Below are 18,191 nucleotides of genomic sequence, written 5' to 3'. Positions count from 1 at the left end.
GGAGATGCACTTCCTAGTCTGGGTCTTTCAGGTTATACTTTTTAGGAGACACACTTTTTAGTTTGGTTTATTCAAGTTTCACACCTAGGAGACGCACTTCCTAGTCTGGGTCATTCAGGGTTTTTTTAGTAGACACACTTGTTAGTCGAAATTTTCTTAGTTTTACTCACAGGAGACGTACATCCTAGTCGAGTCTTCAATTTTACTCTCATCATTGCATCCTTCATTAATAGCATAGGTGATTTATAGTTCTGCTAATAACTCACAAATCTTCCTAGTGTAAACTGGGGCAGAAAAAAGTTTCTTTTGTTGTTTTCGTTTTGCTGTAGTAGCAGGCGCCCACCTAGAGAATGAGAGAATTTATTACAAATATTAAGTCAGTGGCAGGTTCCCACCTGAAGAATGAGGGAATTTATTTCAATTTTCAAGTCATTGGCAGTGCCCACTTGGAGAATGAGGGAATTTATTTCAAGTTCAAGTCATTGGCAGGCGCCCACCTGGAGAATGAGCAAATTTATTTCAAGTTCAAGTCATTAGCAGGCGCCCACCTGGAGAATGAGGGAATTCATTTTAAGTTTCAAGTCATTGCAGGCACCCACCTGGAGAATGATGGTCAATATTTCAGAAATTGGTTTTAAGTTCAAATCAGAGAAGTAGCAGGAGCCCGCCTGAAGAACAGGGTCAACTTTCAATTTTCAAATTCAAGAGGCATCAGGAGCCCGCCTGAAGAACAGGGTCAACTTTCAATTTTCAAATTCAAGAGGCATCAAGAGCCCGCCTGAAGAACAGGGTCAACTTTCAGTTTTCAAATTCAAGTTAGAGAGGCATTAGGAGCCCGCCTGAAGAGCAGGGTCAACTTTTAATTTTCAAGTTCAAGTTAGCGAAGCATCAGGAGCCTGCCTGAAGAACAAAGTCAATTTTCAATTATCAAGTTCAAGTTAGAGAGGCATCAGGATCCTGCCTGAAGAACAAGGTCAATTTTCAGTTTACAATTTCAAGTCAGAGAGGCATCAGGAGCTCGCCTGAAGAACAGGGTCAACTTTCAATTTTCAAGTTCAAGAAGCATCAGGAGCTCGCCTGAAGAACAGGGTAGCTTTCAGCTTACAATTTCATGTCAGAGAGGCATCAGGAGCCCACCTGAAGAACAGGGTTAACTTTCAATTTTTAAGTTCAAGAAGCATCCGGAGCCCACCTGGAGAACGGGGGAATTCATTTCAGAGTTACTTCAAATTTCAAGTCAGTAACAGGCGCCCACCTGGAGAACGAGGGAAGTCATTTTAGAATTTAATTCAACTTAGAAGTAGCAGAAGCTCGCCTCAAGAATGCGAGTCGACAATCCAAGATGACCAAAAAAGAAGTCTCAATCTAGAATAAAAGAAAAGGGAAAAAAGAAGTGAATCGAAAATGTAGAAGCAGATGAAATATGTGAACTGCTCAAGAGATGGTTGAAGTCACGAGCACTACATGCCCGGTCTTTATCCGAAGAAGCCGTGGAAGAATGAAACAGCACCTGCAGCTAGCAAGCATCAAGGTTCAAACCAAAAGTCTGCATGAAGAACTATTCAAGACTCAAGATCATGCTTCAGAAGACTTAGGAATCTTGTAACTCATAGCTGATAGGCTTGTTTAGTTCTTTTCGATTTTGATTTAGATGTAATAACAGGACTGCGGGCCGGAACCTCGACGAAACGGTACCTCACTCGACTCTCTCCTCATCGTATCACACTCCATCACTTCATTCACTTCTGAACTATACACGACTTGATTCCCTTATGACTCGGGATATGTAGACTGTCCAAAACCAGGACTCGGTTGTACCCTTTCCTTTATTTATTTTCCCTTTTTGAATAAAGAGCTGGTCAAAATTAGTCACATGGCTCATCTTGTCTTTGCCTGAAAATTCTACAAGTTTCCAAGCAAAGAGGGGCAGCTGTGAGCTCCTAATTTTTTACTATATTTGAATAGTTCATCACTTTTTAGTATGAAAATATATTTTAAGTTTAGACTACATATTTTAGCTCTTATTTTATATTTTATAGGTTTTATTTAAGAAAATTAAAAACTAACAAAAGATTCACATTTTTAGAGTGTTAATATTATTCTAATTTACAAAAAAACAAAATCACAAATAATATATTTTTCTTTTAATAAGTAAGCGAGCAACTCTACCTCTTGGAATTTTGTCTTTTCCTAAAAGAAAAGTCATTTACGTTAACTCACAGGCACTCACTTTGCATTAGAATTTTTATTTAATACCTCACTCGCACTATGCCAATTCCAAAAAAGGACTCCACTCATTCCATCTTTCACAAGCACCTTACAGGCACATATTTTCGTACTAATTTTTATCCACATCACCTCAGCTAACAAACTTTGATTCCCCAAGAATATTCTCTCACAAATATTCCCAGCTAGCTTGCCCTCCAAGATCACTCAGCTTTATCTATCTAGAGAGCACATGCTAATTAGCAGGAAATACAATCTCTCTCACGTGATCTCACAAAAACACACTGATTTTCTTGGGCTTCAAACAAGCACCTGTACCCATATATAACCTCACTCAATCACAGAATAGAAAAACCCTAAGAGCAGTCCTAGAATTAAGCGCCGTAGAGCAAACAATTGATCTCCCTCTTCATGCTTTCTTCGTCAAAAACCCACATCATAGCAGACCAGTCCCTTGACAACCGGAAGCAGCCATGAAACCATCATGAAACTTAATGAAACAACTCCTTGAAGCCTCCATTAAAAGTCGACGACCGTTTGTAAATTTTGAGAGGTTCTATTCGAGTTTTCTCCGGCGCGGTCGTGGTCGTTTGGTTGAGTTTAGTTGCCGATTCGTCTTAACTATCGTGTACGTGGATGGAGTTTTACTTTTAAATTAATAAAAATCTTCGATCCTTAAGGTGCAATTCCTTTCTTTCCTTACTGTTTCAATTCCTTGGTTAACTTCATACTTTTTAAATATATGAACGCTGGTCCTTATGTTGTTGATTTAAGTGGTATTAGCAGTTTGATTATTTTGAATGTTTAATGTTTCTTTGCTTAATATTGCCTCACTGATTCTCTTGATAAGGAATTTTTACATGAGGTCACAGCAAGTGTTATGCATATGCTTGTACATTAAGTCAAAGCGTCTTCTTCGAGCTTTAGTTTAGATATCCATTGTTGGATTTTCTGTATTTCATTATTATGTTAAAAGTTGATTGGGTGATATTTTTGGGGCTGTCAAGTTGATTTTAAGAAAAAGAATTTGGGTATGTGAAGGTTAAATTTGAGACAATATGACTAATGGTCAATTTTTGTTTGATCCAGTCCGATAATAGTGACAATGTTGTCAACTTATTAAGACTGTGTTAAACTCATATGTCATTTCCTCCACAACTCCTTATCCATAATTCATGACCTCACAATAATCTCAAAGTAGGAAAAATAATTCATGAATTCCATAAATACTAAAAGCGTTTAATTAATACTAAAAGCGGTTTAAAAGGTAAAAATGTACAATGTCTCAAATATGTATTAAATCTGATAATTAGGCCAATTATTAATAGTTGAGCGACCGTGCTAGAACCACAAAATTCGGGAGTGCCTCACACCTTCTCCCGGGTTAACAGAATTCCTTACCCGGTCTTCTGTGTTCGCAGACCATAAATAAGAGTCAATTTTCCTCGATTTGGGATTTAAAATAAATCGGTGACATGGGACACCATAAATTATTCCAAGTGGCGACTCTTATCAAATAAATAATCCCATTTCGAACAATGTCACTTTAATTGGAAAAACTCTCATATCCCCTCGGAAAAAAGGAGGTGTGACAGCTCTGGCGCCTCTGCTGGGGCAGCTGTGAGCACCTAATTAATTACTACTATTGAATAGTTCATCATTTTTTAGTATGTAAATATATTTTAAGTTTAGTCTACATATTTTAGCATTTATTTTATCTTTTATAGGTTTTATTTAAGAAAATTAAAAACCAACAAAAGATTCACATTTTTAGAGTGTTAATTTTGTTCTAATTTACAAAAAAACAAAATCACAAATAATATATTTTTCTTTTAATAAGTAAGCGAGCAATTCTACTTCTTGGAATTTTGTCTTTTCCTAAAAGAAAAATCATTTACGTTAACTCACAGGCACCCACTTTGCATTAGAATTTTTATTTAATACCTCACCCGCACTATGCCAATTCCAAAAAGGACTCCACTCATTCCATCTTTCACAGGCACCTTACAGGCTCATATTTTCGTACCAATTTTTATCCACATCACCTCAGCTAACAAACTTTGATTCCCCAAGAATATTCTCTCACAAATATTCACAGCTAGCTTGCTCTCCAAGATCACTCGTCCTGATCAATCTAGAGAGCACATGCAAATTAGCAGGAAATGCAATCTCTCTCACGTGATCTCACAAAAACACACTGATTTTCTTGGGTTTCAAACACGCACCTGTACCCATATAAAACCCCACTCAGTCACAGAATATAAAAACCCTAAGAGCAGCCCTAGTATTGAGCGCCGTAGAGAAAAAAGTAGATCTCCCTCTTCACGCTTTCTTCGTCAAAAACCCACACCATAGCAGACTAGTCCCTTGACAACCGGAAGCAGCCATGAAACCATCATGAAACTTACTGAAACAACTCCTTGAAGCCTCCATTAAAAGTCGACGACCGTTTGTAAATTTTGAGAGGTTCTATTCGAGTTTTCTCCGGCGCGGTCGTGGTCGTTTGGTTGAGTTTAGTTGCCGATTCGTCTTAACTATCATGTACGTGGCTGGAGTTTTACTTTTAAATTAATAAAAATCTTCGATCCTTAAGGTGCAATCCCTTTCTTTCCTTACTGTTTCAATTCCTTGGTTAACTTCATACTTTTTAAATAAATGAACGTTGGTCCTTATGTCGTTGATTTAAGTGGTATTGGCAATTTAGATATTTTGAATGTTTAATGTTTCTTTGCTTAATATTGCCTCACTGATTCTCTTGATAAGGAATTTTCACATGAGGTCACAGCAAGTGTTATGCATATGCTTGTACATTAAGTCAAAGCGTCTTCTTCGAGCTTTAGTTTAGATATCCATTGTTGGATTTTCTGTATTTCATTATTATGTTAAAAGTTGATTGGGTGATATTTTTGGGGCTGCCAAGTTGATTTTAAGAAAAGGAATTTGGGCATGTGAAGTTTTAATTTGAGATAATATGCCTAATGGTCGATTTTCGTTTGATCCAGTCCGATAATAGTAACAATGATGTCAACTTATTAAGAATGTGTTAAACTCATATGCCATTTCCTCCACAACTCCATATCCATAATTCATGACCTCACAATAATCTCAAAGTAGGAAAATAATTCATGAATATCGTTGCTTGCTTTAGGCGCGATTAATAATGAATCATCGTGACTATCGGTACGGTTCCCGTGGCACAGTCATGATACATAATCCCCAATTCGGGTGTGCATTTTATGTGACCCGACCACAACTTTTAATAATAAAAAAAATTAACATATTGTAAATCGCGGGTGCATTACACGTGGCGCAATTCGCAATGTGTACAAAAATAAACGAGTGCGCGGCATCGCGACTTCTTCAAATAAATTTCATAAACACTAAAAGCGTTTAATTAATACTAAAAGCGGTTTAAAAGGTAAAAATGCACAATATGTCTCAAATATGTATTAAATTTGATAATTAGGCCAATTATTAATAGTTGAGCGACCGTGCTAGAATCACGAAATTCGGGAGTGCCTCACACCTTCTCCTGGATTAACAGAATTTCTTACCCGGTCTTCTGTGTTTGTAGACCATAAATAAGAGTCAATTTTCTCGATTTGGGATTTAAAATAAATCGGTGACTTGGGACACCATCAATTATTCCAAGTGGCGACTCTTATCAAATAAATAATCTCATTTCGAACAATGTCACTTTAATTGAAAAAACTCCCATATCCCTTAGGGAAAAAGGAGGTGTGACAGCTCTGGCACCTCTGCTGGGGCAGCTGTGAGCACCTAATTAATTACTACTTTTGAATAGTTCATCATTTTTTAGTATGTAAATATATTTTAAGTTTAGTGTACATATTTTAGCACTTATTTAATCTTTTATAGGTTTTATTTAAGAAAATTAAAAACCAACAAAAGATTCACATTTTTAGAGTGTTAATTTTGTTCTAATTTACAAAAAAGCAAAATCACAAATAATATATTTTTCTTTTAATAAGTAAGCGAGCAATTCTACTTCTTGGAATTTTGTCTTTTCCTAAAAGAAAAATCATTTACGTTAACTAATAGGCACCCACTTTGCATTAGAATTTTTATTTAATACCTCACCCGCACTATGCCAATTCCAAAAAAGGACTCCACTCATTCCATCTTTCACAGGCACCTTACAGGCTCATATTTTCGTACCAATTTTTATCCACATCACCTCAGCTAACAAACTTTGATTCCCCAAGAATATTCTCTCACAAATATTCATAGCTAGCTTGTTCTCCAAGATCACTCGTCCTTATCTAACTAGAGAGCACATGCTAATTAGCAGAAAATGCAATCTCTCTCATGTGATCTCACAAAAACACACTGATTTTCTTGGGCTTCAAACGCGCACTTGTACCCATATGTAACCTCACTCAGTCACAGAATAGAAAAATCCTAAGAGCAGTCCTAGAATTGAGCGCCGTAGAGCAAATATTTGATCTCCCTCTTCACGCTTTATTCGTCCAAAACTCACACCATAGCAGACCAGTCCCTTGACAACCAGAAGCAGCCATGAAACCATCATAAAACTTACTGAAATAACTCCTTGAAGCCTCGAGAGGTTCTGTTCGAGTTTTCTCCGGCGCGGTCGTGGCCGTTTGGTTGAGTTTAGTTGCCGATTCGTCTTAACTATCATGTACGTGGCTGGACTTTTACTTTTAAATTAATAAAAATTTTCGATCCTTAAGGTGAAATCCCTTTCTTTCCTTAATGTTTCAATTCCTTGGTTAACTTCATACTATTTAAATATATGAACGCTGGTCCTTATGTTGTTGATTTAAGTGTTATTAGCAATTTGATTATTTTGAATGTTTAATGTTTCTTTGCTTAATATTGCCTCACTGATTCTCTTGATAAGGAATTTTCACATGAAGCCACTTAGATATCCATTGTTGGATTTTCTGTATTTTATTATTATGTTAAAAGTTGATTGGGTGATATTTTTGGGGCTGTCAAGTTGATTTTAAGAAAAAGAATTTGGGCATGTGAAGTTTTACTTTGAGATAATATGCCTAAAGATCGATTTTCGTTTGATCCAGTCCGATAATAGTAACAATGTTGTCAACTTATTAAGAATGTGTTAAACTCATATGCCATTTCCTCCACAACTCCATATCCATAATTCATGACCTCACAATAATCTCAAAGTAGGAAAATAATTCATGAATATCGTAGCTTGCTTTAGGCGCAATTAATAATGAATCATCGTGACTATCGGTACGGTTCCCGAGGCACAGTCATGATACATAATCCCCAATTCGGGTGTGCATTTTATGTGACCCGACCACAACTTTTAATAATAAAGTTGTTATGCATATGCTTGTACATTAAGTCAAAGCGTCTTCTTCGAGCTTTAGTTTAGATATCCATTCATGGATTTTCTATATTTCATTTTTATGTTAAAAGTTGATTGGGTGATATTTTTGGGGCTGTCAAGTTGATTTTAAGAAAAAGAATTTGGGCATGTGAAGTTTTAATTTTAGATAATATGCCTAATGGTCGATTTTCGTTTGATCCAATCCGTTAAGAGTAACAATGTTGTCAACTTATTAAGAATGTGTTGAACTCATATGCCATTTCCTCCACAACTCCATATCCATAATTCATGACCTCACAATAATCTCAAAGTAGGAAAAATAATTCATGAATATCGTAGCTTGCTTTAGGCGCGATTAATAATAAATCATCGTGACTATGGGTACGGTTCCCGTGGCACAGTCATGAAACATAAATCCCAATTCGGGTGTGCATTTTATGTGACCCGACCATAACTTTTAATAATAATAAAAAAGTAACATATTGTAAATCATGATTGCATTTCACGTGGCGCGATTAGCAATGTGTACAAAAACAAACGAGTGCGCGGCATCGCGACTTGTTCAAACAAATTCCATAAATACTAAAAGTATTTAATTAATACTAAAAGCGGTTTAAAAGGTAAAAATGCACAATAGGTCTCAAATATGTATTAAATTAGATAATTAGGCCAATTATTAATAGTTCAACGACCATGCAGAACCACGGAATTCGAGGGTGCCTTACACCTTCTTCCGGGTTAACAGAATTCCTTACCCGGCTTTATGTGTTCGCAGACCATAAATAAGAGTCAATTTTTTCGATTTGGGATTTAAAATAAATCGGTGACTTGGGACACCATAAATTATTCTAAGTGGCGACTCTTATTAAATAAATAATCCCATTTCGAACAATGTCAATTTAATTGGAAAAACTCGCATTATACCCTCGGGAAAAAAGAGGTGTGACAGCTCTGGCGACTCTGCTGGGGCAGCTGTGAGCACCTAATTTTTTAATATATTTGAATAGTTCAACATTGTTTAGTATGTAAATATATTTTAAGTTTAGTCTACATATTTTCGCACTTATTTTATCTTTTATAGGTTTTATTTAAAAAAATTAAAAACTAACAAAAGATTCACATTTTTAGAGTGTTAATTTTGTTCTAATTTACAAAAAAGAAAAATCACAAATAATATATTTTTATTTTAATAAGTAAGCGAGCAACTCTACTTCTTGGAATTTTGTATTTTCCTAAAAGAAAAATCATTTACGTTAACTCACATGCACCCACTTTGCATTAGAATTTTTATTTAATGCCTCACCCGCACTATGCCAATTCCAAAAAAGGACTCCACTCATTCCATCTTTCACAAGCACGTTAGAGGCACATATTTTCGTACCAATTTTTTATCCACATCACCTCAGCTAACAAACTTTGATTCCCCAAGAATATTCTCTCACAAAAACTCCGAGCTAGTTTACTCTCCAAGATTACTCGTCTTTATCTATCTAGAGAGCACATGCTAATTAGCAGGAAATGCAATCTCTCTCACGTGATCTCACAAAAACACACTAATTTTCTTGGACTTCAAATACGCACATGTACCCATATATAACCTCACTCAGTTATAGAATAGAAAAACCCTAAGAGCAGTCCTAGAATTGAGCGCCGTAGAGCAAATATTTGATCTCCCTCTTAACGCTTTCTTTGTCAAAAACCCATACCATAGCAGACCAGTCACTTGACAACTGGAAGCAGCCATGAAGCCATCATGAAACTCACCAAAACAACTCATTGAAGCCTCCATTAAAAGTCGACGACCGTTTGCAAATTTCGAGAGGTTCTGTTCGAGTTTTCTCCGGTGCAGTCGTGGTCGTTTGATTGAGTTTAGTTGCCGATTCGTCTTAACTATCATGTACGTGGCTGGAGTATTACTTTTAAATTAATAAAAAGCTTCGATCCTTAAGGTGCAATCCCTTTCTTTCCTTACTTTTTCAATTCCATGGTTAACTTCATACTTTTTAAATATATGAACGCTGGCCCTTATGTTGTTGATTTAAGTGTTTTGAGAAAATTGATTATTTTGAATGTTTAATGTTTCTTTGCTTAATATTGCCTCATTGATTCTCTTGATAAGTAATTTTCACATGAGGACACAACAATTGTTATGCATATGCTTGTACATTAAGTCAAAGCGTCTTCTTCGAGCTTTAGTTTTGATATCCATTGTTGGATTTTCTGTATTTCATTATTATGTTAAAAGTTGATTGGGTGATATTTTTGGGGATGTCAAGTTGATTTTAAGAAAAAGAATTTGGGCATGTGAAATTTTAATTTGAGATAATATGCCTAATGGTCGATTTTCGTTTGATGCAATCCGATAAGAGTAACAATGTTGTCAACTTATTAATAATGTGTTGAACTCATATGTCATTTCCTCCACAACTCCATATCCATAATTCATGACCTTGCAATAATATCAAAGTAAGAAAAATAATTCATGAATATCGTAGCTTGCTTTAGGTGCGATTAATAATAAATCATCATGACTATGGGTACGGTTCTCGTGGCATAGTCATGATACATAATCCCCAATTTGGGTGTGTATTTTATGTGACCCGACCACAACTTCTAATAATAATAAAAAATAAATATGTTATAAATTGCGGGTGCATTTCACCTCCAAACCACTCGTATCTATTCAAAAATGACTCAATAATATCAAATATTGCTAAAGAAATCAATTATATTGCATAAATTAAATTTCCCTATTTTTCCTCCAAAAAGTCAAAAAATTGACCTCGGGCCCGCTTGGTCAAAACCCGAGGTTCGGACCAAAATACATTTATCCATTCACCCCCGAGCCCGAATATATAATTGATTTTTGAATCCGACCTCAAATTGAGGTCTAAATCCCCAAATTTCCGAAATTTCTAGTTTCTACCCTAACCCCTAATTCTACCATGAAAACTCTAGATTTTAGGTTGATAATTCAAGAAATATAATGGGTAATTGAAAGAAAATGGTTTAGAATCACTTACCAATATTTTGGGGAAGAAAATGACTCTTGAAAATCGCCTCTACTCGTTTGGTTCTTGAAAAAAGTTGAAGAAATGGCTTAAAGCCGTGTTTGATTCTGTTTTATGCACTGGGCGACAGTGTACATCACGTTCGCAAAGGGTATTGGCTGCCAAGCCTTTGCGTTCGTGAGACCCTTCTCGCATTCGCGATGGTTACTTCCCCCTGGCCTTCGTGTTCGCGATGAAGGAATGACCAACCCTCCCCCGGGTGTGCCTAACACTATGCGTTCACAAGTAGTTGGTCGCGTTCGTGAAGGATAATGTCCCCATCGCTTCGCGTTCGCGACCAAGCCTTCGCGTTCGCGAAGAAGAAAACTTCAACTGCCCAATTTACTCTTCGCGTTCGCGACAATACCTTCACGAATGCGAAGAAGGACCTGCCAGAATACCTGCTACAACAAAATATCAAATTTTCAAAGTCCAAAACAATCTTGTGGCCTACCCGAAACCCGCCCGAGCCCTCGGAGCTCCAAACCAAACATGCACACAAGTCTAAAAATAATATACGAACTTGTTCGCATGATCAAATCGGCACAATAACACTTAGAACTACGAATTTAGCCCCAAATCAAATGAAATTCTCAAGAACACTTTAAAATTCATATCTTCTCAACTGGACGTCCGAATCACGTCAAATCAACTCCGTTTCTCATCAAATTTCACAGACATGTCTTAAATATCATAATGAACTTGCACCGGGCTCCAGAACCAGAATACAGACCCGGCACTAACAATGCCAAACATCAATCAATTCTTAAAAATAATTAATTTTCAAACTTTTAATTTTCATCAAAAATTCATAACTTAGGCTAGGGACCTCCGAATTTGATTCCGGGCATACGCTCAGGTCCCATAATTCGATACGGACCCACTAGGACCGTCAAAATATGGATCCGGTCCCATTTACATAAAATATTGACCGAAATCAACAAAAATCAACTTTTAAGGCATAAATTCTTATTTTCATCAATTTTCAACATGAAAGCTTTCCGGAAATATGCCCGGACTATGCACGCAAATCGAGAAGGGTAAAAATGACATTTTTAAGGCTTAAGAGCACAGATTCGAGTTCTAAAACATAAGATGACCTTTTGGGTCATCACATTCTCCACCTCTAAAACAACCATTCGTCCTCGAACGGATATACAAAAGCACCTGGGCTGGTGAAAAAGTGGGGATATCTACTCTGCTTATCGGACTCGGACTCCCAAGTAGCTGCCTCAATAGGCTGACCTCTCCACTGCACTCGAACTGAAGGGTAACTCTTTGATTTCAACTGGCGAACTTGTCGGGCTAGAATTGCCACCGGCTCCTCCTCGTAAGTCAAATCCTTGTCCAACTGGACAGAGCTGAAATCTAACACATGGGACGGATCGCCGTGATACTTTCGAAGCATGGACACATGGAATACCGGATGAACAACTGCTAAACTAGGTGGCAACGCAAGCCTGTAAGCCACCTCTCCCACTCTCTCCAAAATCTCAAAAGGTCCGATATACCTAGGGCTCAACTTGCCCTTCTTTTCGAACCTCATTACACCCTTCATGGGTGATACCCGAAGTAACACTCTCTCTCCGACCATGAATGCAACATCACGAACTCTACGGTCATCATAACTCTTCTGCCTGGACTGAGCTGTGCGAAGTCGATCCTGAATAATCTTGACCTTATCCAAGGCATCTTGTACTAAGTCTGTGCCCAACAACCGAGCCTCTCCCGGATCGAACCACCCAACTGGCGACCGGCACCACCTACCATATAATGCCTTATAGGGAGCCATCTGGATGCTCGACTGGTAGCTGTTGTTGTAGGCAAACTCTGCAAGGGGCAAGAACTAATCCCAAGAACCTCCAAAGTCTATAACACAAGCAAGGAGCATATCCTCCAAGATCTGAATAGTACGCTCGGACTGCCCGTCCGTCTGAGGATGGAATGATGTGCTCAACTCAACCCACGTACCCAACTCACATTGTACTCCCCTCCAAAAGTGTAAGGTAAACTGTGTACCTCGATTAGAAATGATAGACATGGGCACACCGTGAAGACGGACGATCTACCTAATATAAATCTCTGCTAACCGCTCCGAGGAATAGGTAACTGCCATAGGAATGAAGTACGCTGACTTAGTCAGCCTATCCACAATAACCCACACAGCGTCGAACTTCCTCTGAGTCTGTGGGAGTCCAACAACAAAGTCCATAGTGATACGCTTCCACTTCCACTTAGGAATCTCCATCTGCTGAAGCAAACCACCGGGTCTCTGATGCTCATATTTCACCTGCTGACAATTTAAGCACTGAGCCACGTAAGCAACTATATCTTTCTTCATCCTCCTCCACCAATAATGCTGTCACAAGTCCTGATGCATCTTGGCGGCGCCCGGATGAATAGAATATCAGGAACTGTGGGCCTCCTCAAGAATCAACTCACGAAGTCCATCCACATTAGGCACACAAATACGGCCCTGCATCCTTAAAATTTCTTCATCTCCAACGATAACCTGCTTGGCACCACCATGCCGCACTGTGTCTCTAAGGACAAGTAAATGAGGATCGTCATCCTGCCGATCTCTGATGCACTCAAACAAAGAAGACTGAGTAACTGTACAAGCGAGAACACGGCTGGGCTCAAAAACATCCAACCTCACGAACTGGTTGGCCAAGGCCTGAACATCCAATGCAAGCGGTCTCTCACCAACTGGGATATATGCAAGGCTACTCATACTAGCTGATTTTCTATTCAAAGCATCGGCCACCATATTGGCCTTCCCGGGATGATACAATATAGTGATATCATAGTCTTTCAATAGCTCCAACCACCTTCTCTGCCTCAAATTGAGTTCCTTTTGCTTGAACAAATACTACAAGCTCCGATGATCAGTGAATACCTCACATGGCACGCCGTAAAGATAGTTCCTTCAAATCTTCAACGCGTGAACAATGGTTGCCAGCTCTGGATCATGAACAAGGTAATTCTTCTCGTTAAACTTCAGTTGCCGCGAAGCATATGCAATAACCTTGCTACCCTGCATCAATACCGCACCCAGACCAATATGGGATGCGTCACAATATACTATATAAGATCCTGAACTTGTGGGTAACACCAATACCGGTGCCGTAGTCAAAGCAGTATTGAGCTTAAGATAGCTCTCTTCACACTCGTCTGACTACCTGAACGGGGCACCCTTCTGGGTCAATCTGGTCAACGGGGCTGCTATTCATGAAAACCCCTCCACAAATCGACAGTAATAGCCCGCCAAACCCAGGAAACTACGGATCTCGGTAGCTGATGAGGGTCTAGGCCAGTTCTGAACTGCCTCAATATTCTTAGGATCCACCTGAATACCCTCTACTGATACAACGTGACCCAAGAAAGCAACTGAACTCAACAAAAACTCGCATTTTGAGAACTTAGCATATAACTAGCTGTCTTTCAGAGTCTAAAGAATGATCCGAAGGTGCTGCTCATGCTCCTCTCAACTGTGGGAGTAGATCAAGATATCATCAATAAACACAACCACAAAGGAATCCAAGTAGGGTTTGAACACCCGGTTCATCATATCCATGAATGTTGTTGGGGCATTTGTTAGCCCAAATGACATCACTAGAAACTCATAATGCCCATACCGAGTCCGAAAAGCTGTCTTAGGAACATCAGATGCCCTAATCCTCAACTGATGGTAGCCAGATCTCAAATCAATCTTTGAAAACACCTTGGCACCCTGAAGCTGATCAAATAATTCATCAATCCTCGGCAATGGATACTTGTTCTTGATGGTGACTTTGTTCAACTACCGATAATCTATACACATCCTCATCGATCCATCTTTCTTCTTCACAAACAACACAGGTGCACCCCAGGGCGAGACACTAGGTCTAATGAAGCCCTTATCAAGAAAATCTTGCAACTGCTCCTTCAATTCTTTCAACTCTGGCGGGGTTATGCGGTATGGTAGAATGGAAATAGGCTGAGTGCCCGGAGCCAAATCAATGCAGAAATCAACATCCCTATCGGGTGGTATCCCCTGCAGGTCTGCAGGAAACACCTCTGGAAACTCACAAACAACTGGCACTAAATCCATGGAAGGAACCTCCGCACTAGAATCGCGGATATAAGCCAAATAAGCTAGACACCCCTTCTCGACCATATGCCGAGCTTTCACATAAGAGATAACCCTACTGGCATAATGGCCAAGATTCCCTCTCCACTATAATTGAGGAAACCCCTGCAAGGTTAAGGTCACCGTCTTGGCATGACAATCTAATATAGCATGATAAGGTGACAGCCAATCCATACCCAGTATGACATCAAAATCAACCATGTCGAGAAGTAGAAGATCTACACGAGTCTCAAGACTCCCAATGCTGACCACACACGAACGATAAACACGATCTACAACAATAGCATCTCCCACTGGTGTGGACACATACATAGAAGCACTCAAAGAATCACGGGGCACAACCAAATAGGAAGCAAAATAGGATGACACATAGGAATAAGTAGATTCCGGATCAAATAGAACTAAAGCATCTCTACAGCAAACTGAAACAGTACCTGTGATAATATCGTCAGATGACTCAGCCTCAGGCCTGGCTAGGAAAGCATAAAATCAGGGCTGGGCCCCACAACCCTGAACTACGTCCCTGGGACGACCTCTAACTGGCTGGTCTCCACCTCTAACGGCCTGACCTCCACCTCTAACAGTCTGGCCTTTACCTCTGGCTGCCAGACCCCTGCCTCTAGCTGGCTGAGCAGGTGGTGCAGCAACTGGTGCCGGAACCATGGCATGAGAACTCTGATGCTGTGAGCTGCCCGTTGCCCGTTGCCCTAGGGAAAAATCTAGCAATGTGTCACGGATCACCATAAGTATAACATAACCTCGGCTGCTATGACTGCTGACCCTGAAACTGACCTTGTCGACCTGAATAACCACCCTGATAACTCTGGAGTGGAGGTGCACTAATAGGAGTTGGTGGTGTACTGTAGGCTAGCTGGTCGGAATAATGCATCTGAGGGCCACGACCACCTGAGGCATCGTGGGATGCCTGGAGCACTGAATGAAATGGCCTGGGAGGATGGCCTCTACCAAAAGTACTCCTGCCTCTAGATGAGGCACTGCTGAACTCACCGGAATGACGAGGTCGCTTGTCAGACCCCTGACTTCCCTGAGTAAGAACCATTTTGACTCGTCAGGCGACATTAGCAGCCGCCTGAAAATAAATCTCACTCCCAGTCTCCTTAGCCATCTGCAATTTGATAGGCTGAGCAACTCCATCAATAAAACTCCTCACCCTCTCTTCCTCGGTGGGAAGCAGAAGAATAGCATGACGGGCCAAATCCACAAAACGGGTCTCATACTGAGTAACAGTCATACTGCTCTGCTGGAGACGCTCAAACTGGCAGTGATGCTCCTCTCTCAATGTGATAGGAAGAAACTTCTCTATGAAGAGCTGAGAGAACTGGTCCCAAGGAAGAGCAGACAACCCAGCTGGTCTGGTCAACAAGTAATCTCTCCACCATTTCTTGGCGGAACCAGTCATCTAAAATGCAGCAAAATTGACCACCCCATTGGTCTCCACTATACCCATGTTTCGTAGGACCTCGTGACAGCTGTCAAGATACTCCTGGGGATCCTCTGAAGGAGCACCACTGAAGTGAACAGGAAAGAGCTTGATAAACCTGTCCAATCTCCAGAAAGCCTCAGAAGACATTGCTGGCCCATCTTCGACCTGTGCCGCAATAATCGGCTGAACTAATCCGACTGGCTGAGCTGTTGGAGCCTGATATTGGGGAGCTATCTGCTCCGGAGCAGGAGTGGTGGGAGTCTAAGCTCCTCCTCCAGCCTGAGAGACTGCCGGTGCCATGGGAAATGCGCCAGTCTAGGCCACACTATCCATATGGCCCACCAAACGGACCAAAGCGTCCTGAAGTATTGGGGCGGCAATGAACCCCTCCGGAACCTAAGATGGTCCGGTAGGAACAGTCTGGGCTGGAACCTCCTCGTCAAGCTCTATTTGAGGCTCCACTACTGGGGCTGTTGCTCGGGTTCTAGGCTGAGCCTTGCCCCTGCCTCGGCCTCTGGCACGGCCTCGGCCTTGACCTCTGCCCCGCGTAGAAGCTGCCACTGGAGGCTTTGGCTGCTGCTCAGCTGATGAAGCAGTATGTTTTCTCGCCATCTACGAGAGAATAAGAGTAGAAGAGTTCAATCAGTATTGAGAAAGCAAAATCGCACGACAGAGAAGAATAGAAGTGAAACTTGTTCCTAAACTTCATAGTCTCTAGAAGATAAGCACAGACATCTCCGTACCGATCCTCCAGACTCTACTAAGCTTGCTCGTGAATCATGAGACCTAGGCAACCTAGTGCTTTGATACCAACTGTCACGAGCCGAAATTTCCCACCGACGGGACTGTGATGGCGCCTAACATTTCACTTGCTAGGCAGGCCAACGTTAGAGAATCTTTAAACCAATTCCTTATTTCCATTCAGTAAATAACAATAATGAACTAAGATGAAATAAAATAAGTGCAGAATATTATAAAACTGTATTAATTACTACCACCCGAATCTGGAGTCACAATTCACGAGCATTCTAAAATTTACTACAAGTAATAATCTGAAAGAAATACAACTGTTTGAATAGAAGAAAACAGTAGGACATAAAAGATAGACGGGGGCTTCAAGGTCTGTGAACGCCGACAGATCTACCTTGAGTCTCCGGACAGTGGACCAATAGAAAAATCTTGATCAACCTGAGCCGGTACCAAAATCTGCATAGAAAGTGCAGAGTGCAGTATCAGTACAACCGACCCCATGTACTGGTAAGTGTCGAGCCTAACCTCGGCAAAGTAGTGACGAGGCTAGGACAAGACACCCACATATAACCTGAACAGTATAATTATGCTAGTAGAAACAACAGTAAATAAAGAAATAACGCAGAAATAATGGGAAGGGGAGAAACAGTGGGGGGATACAATATAAAGAGTGAGAATAATGAAAAGAAAGAATTAAACCAAAAATCCTTAAAAAATTGAGCAATTAAAACAGCAAAGGAAAACTGCGCGGCATCACCCTTCGTGCTTTTACTCTCAACCTCACCAAATAAATAAATAGAACAGCATGGCATCACCCTTCGTGCTTTTACTCTTAGCCTCGCCAAATAAATAAATAGAATGGCACGGCATCACCCTTCGTGCTTTTACTCTCAACCTCGCCAAATAAATAAATAAATAAATAAATAAAACGGCACGGCATCACCCTTCGTGCATTAAACCTCTCATAATATACACGGCATCACCCTTCGTGCTTTACACTCTTCCTCACAATATAAATAATGCATGCACAGCATCACCCTTCGTGCTTTACACTCCTCCTCACAAATCACAGAATCAATAACAACGGATAGATAGGACTATCACAAAGAAACCAGTATTTTACCCATAATCAATAGCACAATGTAACCTCAACCTTGAATCAATATTCGAAAGTTACCAAATCTCAGTGAAACTAGATATAAGTCACCCAACATTTCAAATAACCCGCTAAGCATGGATAGTAGA

The 18,191-nt window shown here is 40.0% G+C and overlaps 1 long non-coding RNA gene across 1 annotated transcript in view; it reads left to right on the top strand.

Moving 5' to 3' along the window:
* Positions 1-18,191, top strand: part of LOC138906517 (uncharacterized) — a 264,345-nt gene that overhangs the window by 134,966 nt on the left and 111,188 nt on the right. The window lies entirely within an intron of this gene.

The sequence above is a fragment of the Nicotiana tomentosiformis genome, chromosome 2, assembly GCF_000390325.3.
Source record: "Nicotiana tomentosiformis chromosome 2, ASM39032v3, whole genome shotgun sequence".
Classification (NCBI taxonomy): Eukaryota; Viridiplantae; Streptophyta; class Magnoliopsida; order Solanales; family Solanaceae; genus Nicotiana; species Nicotiana tomentosiformis.
Note: the sequence above shows the minus strand (reverse complement) of the source record. Positions and strands in the feature narration are given on the sequence as shown.